The 8,159-nt window shown below is 36.4% G+C and overlaps 1 long non-coding RNA gene across 1 annotated transcript; it reads right to left on the reverse strand.

The window, feature by feature from the left end:
• Nucleotides 1-267: 267 nt before the first annotated feature.
• Nucleotides 268-4,316, reverse strand: LOC149788691 (uncharacterized). The gene is made up of 2 exons (XR_016424420.1): nucleotides 4,200-4,316; nucleotides 268-984 (listed from the first exon to the last, which is right to left on the reverse strand). It is a non-coding gene; the product is annotated as an uncharacterized LOC149788691 (long non-coding RNA).
• Nucleotides 4,317-8,159: the final 3,843 nt, after the last annotated feature.

Here is an 8,159-nt window from a genome sequence, read left to right on the forward strand (position 1 = left end):
TGACAGATAACATATGGGTGGAATATTTAGTGGAAATGTCTTTATTCGTCAATATATCTTATCGATAATTTTATTAATATCTGTTTACTGAAGCTAAATCAAAATTATATTTTGGATTCTAAAACAATTCAGAAGAATCAACTGTGAAGAATCTTAGCTAAAACATTTGGTTTATAACTATGAAACGTCATGCTATAAATATGACCTGCACTTCCAACCCATCATGCATTCAACTCGTAACCCTTTCCTTAATGAAACACAAGATGGTGTTGTTGTCTTTTTATTACATGCAATGTGAATCCAGCTCTTGCCATACTACACGGTACATTGCAACGTAAATAGCTAAATAATTTCATATCTGACACTTCCCACTCTTCATGCCCACTAGCCAATTTTCGACAGCTGTTCCCATGCCTGAATTCACGTTTACGTGCCTGGCTCCGTCATAAGTGGCGGCAGTATCATACAAGACTGACTTTTTTTGGATACCGTCGGCAATTCCATTTAGATTTCAGGCCACATTAAGTCACACTTACTATGGGTTACTTTCTACTGCCGTAAGAAATGGTCTGTCATACTTTTGTATTTAATTGGTGGTTTTTTTTTTTTTTTTTTTTTGGGGGGGGGGGGGGCTTGCTTTTCTGACGAAAATCAGCATTAACACGCCCGTTCCAGTGATGTTTCTCCCAAGAAAGTAAAGATGTTTCTAAATGCTGTTGACTAAATATGTACATATACAAAATGCGGTGTCATTGAGCAACAACAAATCTGAAACATTTGCCTTTCTCTACCATGACAATTTAGGTCAGATATATTGTAGCCTTCTATATTTTAGAAATTCATACGATGTTTCTAAAATTTGCACGTGAGTATCTTTATGTGAAAGAATATTAAATTTTCGGATTGACCGGGGAAAAAAAATATTTTGTATATCTTGCTTTCTCTGGTGACGGTCAGCAGCGATACTCGTTCTAGTAGTTGTTCCTGCCAAAAAAAAAAGGAAATATATTTGGTACTTCTACTGACACGTATTGCGTATATTAATTGATTTACTTATCTTATTTGGCACATATATATCTCAGTTTAACAGAGGAAAATCAGAATTGTCTTAAAATGCTGCCATACCTATCCAAGCAAAAATAAAGTGCCTCTAAATCTGGTACAAGTGTTGCAAAGACTTAGGTCAGACAACACAGAACTAAAGACGCTTACGTGAAAATACATTATATAACGTTTGAACACTATGTGCAAGCTCATATATTCCAGGCTGGGCTTAGCTGAAAGATGAATACATATTGGTCTGATGTGTAAAACATATTATGTGCACTCCCATGGATATGAAGGCCTTTTAAATCTGGGTTACATATAGAAATATCCTACTCTTAAACTGTACATAAAAAATTGCAGACAATTGTAATTAGTAAATGTGATGGTTTAGACGAAGTACCAGTCTACAAAATGGCGATGCTCAAGATCTATCAACAGTGATTTAGATAAGAGTTTGCTGTGAAGATAGTTGTGATATTCACAGTTTATTGTATATACCTTTCGTCTTAAAATTGCAATTAAATGTTGTATTCTAATTTTTTTTTAAATTCCAGTTGAGACCAAACGTATGTTGTACTTCATTTAACAGTTCAACGGTATAAGTCTAAGTAATCAATGATTCAGATATTTGATATTATACGATATCTATAAATTTGTTACAAAGTAGAAGCCCTATATATGCCTGGTGCTTAAACAAACCGTCATGTTTCGAGAAGAATCTCCTTTGTAAACACGAAGGCAAAGAGCCTGTACTTCGAGAGGTCAAAGAACTATTCCTCTGTAGATGTCTTCCATGTGTTTGTCTAACCCTTCTAAAATATTGTTTCACAAAACCTTCGTATCTGTCTGCCAATCAACCTCTCATGCATTAGCATAAATTTACATTTGAACGTTTATAAAATATACCTTGTCTAGTACGTTGACATAGGCCAATATTTACAAGAGATCAGGATATTGAATACATATGGGAATAGGATTAATCAATTCAGGATTAAACAAATTTAGGAGGCAGTTTATTTTCACGGATAATATGAACAGGCTAAATTAAATTAAGATAAGTAAACCCTTCAAACGTTGACCTTGAAGATACATTAACACTCTCAAGAGAATTTGAAGCACTTTTACCGTATAGTGTACTTGTCATTGACATTGTACAGTTTGCAAGTGTGTGTGTTTGTGTGTTTGAGAGAGAGACAGACAGACAGACAGCTTTGGATTTTTAACGCAACTTTAAAAAAAAACATTCAGTCATATCGCTCCTGTCACTGCAGTGTGGCAGTTTATATGATGTGTTTGTAATTTGGATTTTTAACGTAGCTTTAACACTTTGTCAGTCATATCGCTACGATGTCTGCAGTGTGTGAGTTTATAGTGATGTATGCACTGGCACATCATGCCACAGACATATAGCATGATGTCCCACCGAGTCATATTATCCTGACACCAGGCTGACCAGTTCTAACACTAACCTCTTAATGCTGAGCACCAAGCGAGGCAGCTGTTAGTACCAGTTGTATAAATCATTGGTTTGACTCGGCCTTGGATCGAACGCACGACCTCCCGCATCCGATGGAGGACACTCTAACCACTAGGCCACCTGAGCGGTGTGGCAGTTTAAAGAAATGTCTAGCACTGGAGCATCATGCAGCATACATGTATCACCATGTCGAACCCATTCACATTGTCCTTACAGCAAGCCTACCAGTCTTAACGTTAACCTCGTATTGCAGAGCGCCTAGTGAGGCAGCTGTTAATACCAATTTTATAAGTCTTTGGTATGACAAGGTCGGGGTTCGAACCCGTGACCTACGGCATCCGAGGCGGACTCTCTAACCAGTAGGCCACTGGATCGGTAATTTTGCAAGTAATAGGAATGTATGTAAAATACTAGCAAACATCCCTCTCTCTCTCTCTCTCTGCAATTCTATAACTCATCAGTATATAGTTCATATACAGTATTATACTTCTCCCGACCAATTATCACTACGAAACTGTAACGTTAAATTAAATATTCTTCAGATGAATCAACCTTACATTCTTCTTTGTATACCTCAACAAATCATTTTTCGAGGCAATGGATACATAATGTCATCTATTTGTTTTGTCAGTATGTTTCAGGAAGAAGAAATATATCGCGATGTGAATGTCGCATGCAAGGCTGTTAATCTTCCCAAATCGATATTTTTTCCTCGTAAAGTGTGATATTAACGTCTCATGTCAAGTAGTAAATGTTACGAACGTCCTCTAATGAACTCATATACAGCAGTTTTTGTTATGACACATGACACTAGATCAAATGTTTCGCGAGACGCATATTTCAACAGGAGAATCCCCGTATTCTGTTTTGTAATATCATGCAACTTGAAAAAATAAACACGTATTATCCGGTTTCCTTGAAACGATAAAAGAAAACAAGAAAACATTAGCACAACTGAGAGAGAGAGAGAGAGAGAGAGAGAGAGAGAGAGAGAGAGAGAGAGAGAGAGAGAGAAAGAAAGAGAGAGAGAGACAAACGGAGAAAAACAGAGAAACAAAGACAAGGACAGCATTTATAAGATATGTTAGCGTTAACTAATGCACGAAATTACCGAATTAATATCTCGTCAGCCAATACGTTGATACAACACCAAGTAATCTTGGCTGCACTTTGAACAGACGTGTTGAATATCGTGAACATTTTCTCGAAATCGCTATAGATACAATATTTGATTAAACGTCATAATAAGACCCGATAGTACAACAGTTCATACTGTAACATCAAGTCTGTGCATCAAGTTGACGATCTACGTGGGCATGGGGAATTTCTAATTCAGGGGTCTCAAACTCAAACCACCCCGAGGGCCTCATGGGGGCATTTTCGATTGCAAGCGGGCCGTACCAACTTTGTTATCTTTCATGACACCTTGTGACGTCAATCATTTTGAGGGCCACATGATACGGATTGGCAGGCCGCATGCTGCCCTAGGGCCGCATGTTTGAAATCCCTTTTCTAATTCTAATAACGGTCTTTGATTTGCATCTTAACACTGTCTCCTTACTAGGGTCAAATGATGTCCTCGTCGTCTTGGAATGTCAGTCATTACTTAAAAGTTATCTCTGTTTCAGTTGGCATGGACTTGAATTGACAATACTGATCTTTCAAATGTCTTTACCTTCAGGCAAAGGTTTCTGTCCTTTGTCAGCAAAATCACCTATTCCAGTCTGGAGAAATGCACTGAGTAACAGATGTTATGAAAAATGCTGTTGTTTCTTATTGGTTCCATTTTCCTGCAGGAAAAAACGTTCTTTTCAATTGTCATTCAAATGAATATATTTTCTTTTGAAATAAATACAACAGAAATATACTTATAGAATGATGCCTTTTGAACTCGACATGAGAGATTTCAAGAAATGCATAATTTGGTCAAAAATAAAATGTAAAAACATCACGAATTCCACTTTCACCTATCACTAAAAATAGGCTACGAACACAATTAGTTTAATTTACAATATTATCTTTTGCGAATAGAAGGATGTTTTTATCCTCTCTCTCTCTCTCTCTCTCTCTCTCAACACATATGGAAGCATTGGTAATTACAAGATGTGTGTCATTAACAAACCTCTGGTGCCCCTGAAAGCGTGGAAATTCCGGCGGTCTCTGATCTCGAGTGATACGTGCGCTCATTTGCATAAACGTTGAGTTATATAAAGAGTTTCCTATCTCTGTCTGTTGATCCGAGTAAATTATGATCGAATCTGTGGCATGTAAGAACGTGTTTATCCTGTCACGAGCATATGATTTAAATCAGACCATTATGTGCAACCTCGTCTAACTTACGGCTTATTTCTAGAGTGAAGTCGGGTCAGCCATTATAATCATATCTTGACTGATACAGAGCTGCAATGTTATTTGCAATAATATGTGTGTGCGCAATGGTTGCGGAAACAATAGGCAAATGTCCGCTGAGATCATGTAATAGTCTGTGCTTAACGTAATATATTTCTGAAGATTCAAAAGTAAACTTTAACATCATCATTAGTCCATCTTTGTGTAAATTCACTTATTCCTCTCAAAATGAAGAAAACAATATGAACGCATGCATCTCAATGCAAACAAATAACACACACACACACACACACACACACACACACAATTTGACTTGATTTAAATGGACACATTGAAAATAACTTTACAGAAGCAAATGAGCAATTTTCATAGAACTATTGAGACCTTCATCCCTGCTGTAGAACTATAACAATCTGGTGTCCAAGGTAACAGGTAATAAGTTCGCTGCGTCTTACTTACTATACAAATCTGGTTCGAAACGTTACAGGTAATTTATTGTTCTATTTCGCAATAAATCTAACAGTCCGGTGTCTAAAGTAACCGATAATTTGTTTACAAAGTATCACTAACTCTAACAATCAGATGCCTGAAGTAACAGATAGTGTGTTTACTAAGTATCACTAATTCTAACAGTCAGGTAGGTAAAGGTCACAGGAAATATATTTGCTTCGCATGATACTTGATTTGTAACGCTGTTAGCATGCCCTGATGTTGGATCCTACCATGTTTTATTTGCTGTTTATTTTGATAAACGTGTTGCCAGTTTATCTTATCTCTTACCGATATGATTGGTAGTTGCTGATTTTGGGAAAACAGAGATTTAGACTATCATACTCTAGTAAATATATAAAAGTATTTGTGAAAAATTTTTAAGCAATTATCAAGATATTATGTAGACCCATTGTCGCTCTTTTATTTAAATCTAATTTCCAATGTGGATATGTGCGAAAGCTTGCCGGTAGCTTCTCGAGTGTCGGTGGTTCTCGAGTGTCGGTGGTTCCGTGCTTTTCCCGTTTTCTTCCTCCATCATTAATACTGCCCTCCAGGTAAAAGCCTATCTTGTGCTGGAAAACGGCTATAAATCCTACAACAACAACATCATCATCTATCTAATTTCCAATCGGAATCTGACAGATATGTTGTCCATTCGATTAACAATGTGTTTGTATTGAATTGAGAGCTCACACACACACACACACACACACACACACACACATATATATATATATATATATATATATATATATATATATATATATATATATATATATATATATATATATATGCTGGATAATACAGTAGCTGGGGATATGCTTATATGTGTGTATCTTGCGTGAATCTGTTCTCACTGTCCTGTCACAATAATACCAAACCATCCATTTTGTGGTAGGATATTTGCATGACCAATACACGTTGCCATCTAGCTGTATGTTTAACCTGTCGTGACACATACTTGAGTTATTATTGTGCCGAGTTTAAATAGGGTCTTCACAATACTGTATGACATCGTCGAAATTAAAATATTTTGTTTGTTTCTACTATAACAAATACATTGTCAGTGGCTCTGGTATCCAAACACGCCAGTGAATATCAGAATAACAATCACACAGTTAAGGCAATGATGCAGTTATACAGATGGCAACTTCGTTTTAATTAAATGTCTCTATTTTAACTTCTAATCACAATAACACATCTAATTGCACGCGAGATGTAGAGGTCATAAGGTGCTCCCGTTTTCCAGTGTATTGTGACTGGGCAGTATTTGCCTATACAATGTCAGTGCGGTTTTCATTTTATAAATTATATTTCGACTCAGATGTAAACGTCCATGCGTAGAATCTAGAACAGTTGTGACTTAATACGCCTTGTACAGGTTCTGGCGTGAACGAGCACGCGCAAATGACAAATTCAGATGTGACCGATCTTGTGCAGAAATAGACTCGAAATGTCAATGTACAAGCGTAATGCCAGGCTCAAACACCAATGAAGATGTATGGTGCCTAACTTAGATGTATATGAGCATGCGTAGTGCAAGGCACATATATGCATGAACTTGCGCTGTGCCAGGCTCAGAAGTACATGAACATGTAGAGTGATATGTCTGAAATGAGTGCTTTTAAAATCCATTTTGTTGTGTCAATTTTATTAGGAAATTGTAGGGTTAAATTTTCAAAGAATTTGAAATAATTTTGTCGTTCTTCAGGTAGCATAAGAAAGAAACTGCTGGTTGTAAACTTACTATTCTTTTGAATAGTTGATTAGCAATTACATTTCCTACGAAATACAGGTGTCTAATGCACATACCAAAGTATTTCAATTTAATCAGCATAGAAAATACTCAACAAATATATTCCGACACAATTTTTCAAAGTCAAAGGGCAAGATAAAAAGTATAAGGTATTAATGTGAGATTTAAAAAGCGGGAAGGGTCCGCATTCTTTACGGAATTAAGTATTAGTGCGAGGTAAAAATAAAAGTGGGAAGAGTTCAAATTATACATCGGAATTTTTCCTTGCATAATACATACTGTCGATGATTGATTTACACCCCCCACAATTCTGAGAGTTAAATTCCAGTATAATATTCAAAATAGCCTCAAATTATACATGGACTAATTAGGTGCACAAATGAAACACGAGTCAATTAGCCACACGCATTCCACACGAAGACTAAGTCTTCTTAAACACGGTTGTTAAAATAACGTAATCAAATTATACACAAAATTTATAAATGAGTCTTATCCTCACCAGGCTTGTCACGCATATGAAATACAAATGCTAATGGACCACACGCCATTTGTCTTTGCGATTGTTGTCAAATGGATATAATTTATTTCTTAAACCAAGACATTGTCTTCTGCTGGCAACAAATATACTGTATCGAGTAGCGAGCATTTATGTGTCGTGCCGCATATACCTGCCTAAAAGTCGAGTCAAACTGCAAACAACAAAGATTTTGATATGCTATAACATAATGGGCCTGCAGATCAGGGTCTATATTGATTGTTCTCCTGATTACTCCAAACAAACTGCACAGACCCAAATCTGTTTGCGCATACGATGTCAGAACTGGGTCTGTTCAGTTTGCAATTTGACTCGACTTGTAAGCGAGTACATACGGTATATGGCTGTGTATATACTGTTTTGTTCTGGTACAAATAGTATATTTATAAAAATCCTGGAATTTTGGACCTTTCAGAATATATGTCCCATTCGTTTGCTATAATACACAGGACACAAAACTACTCTTAACTGCACTTTGCATATGCTAGCCAATGTTTATATGT

The sequence above is a fragment of the Sinohyriopsis cumingii genome, chromosome 11, assembly GCF_028554795.1.
Source record: "Sinohyriopsis cumingii isolate HCF-2022 chromosome 11, ASM2855479v2, whole genome shotgun sequence".
Taxonomy (NCBI): domain Eukaryota; kingdom Metazoa; phylum Mollusca; class Bivalvia; order Unionida; family Unionidae; genus Sinohyriopsis; species Sinohyriopsis cumingii.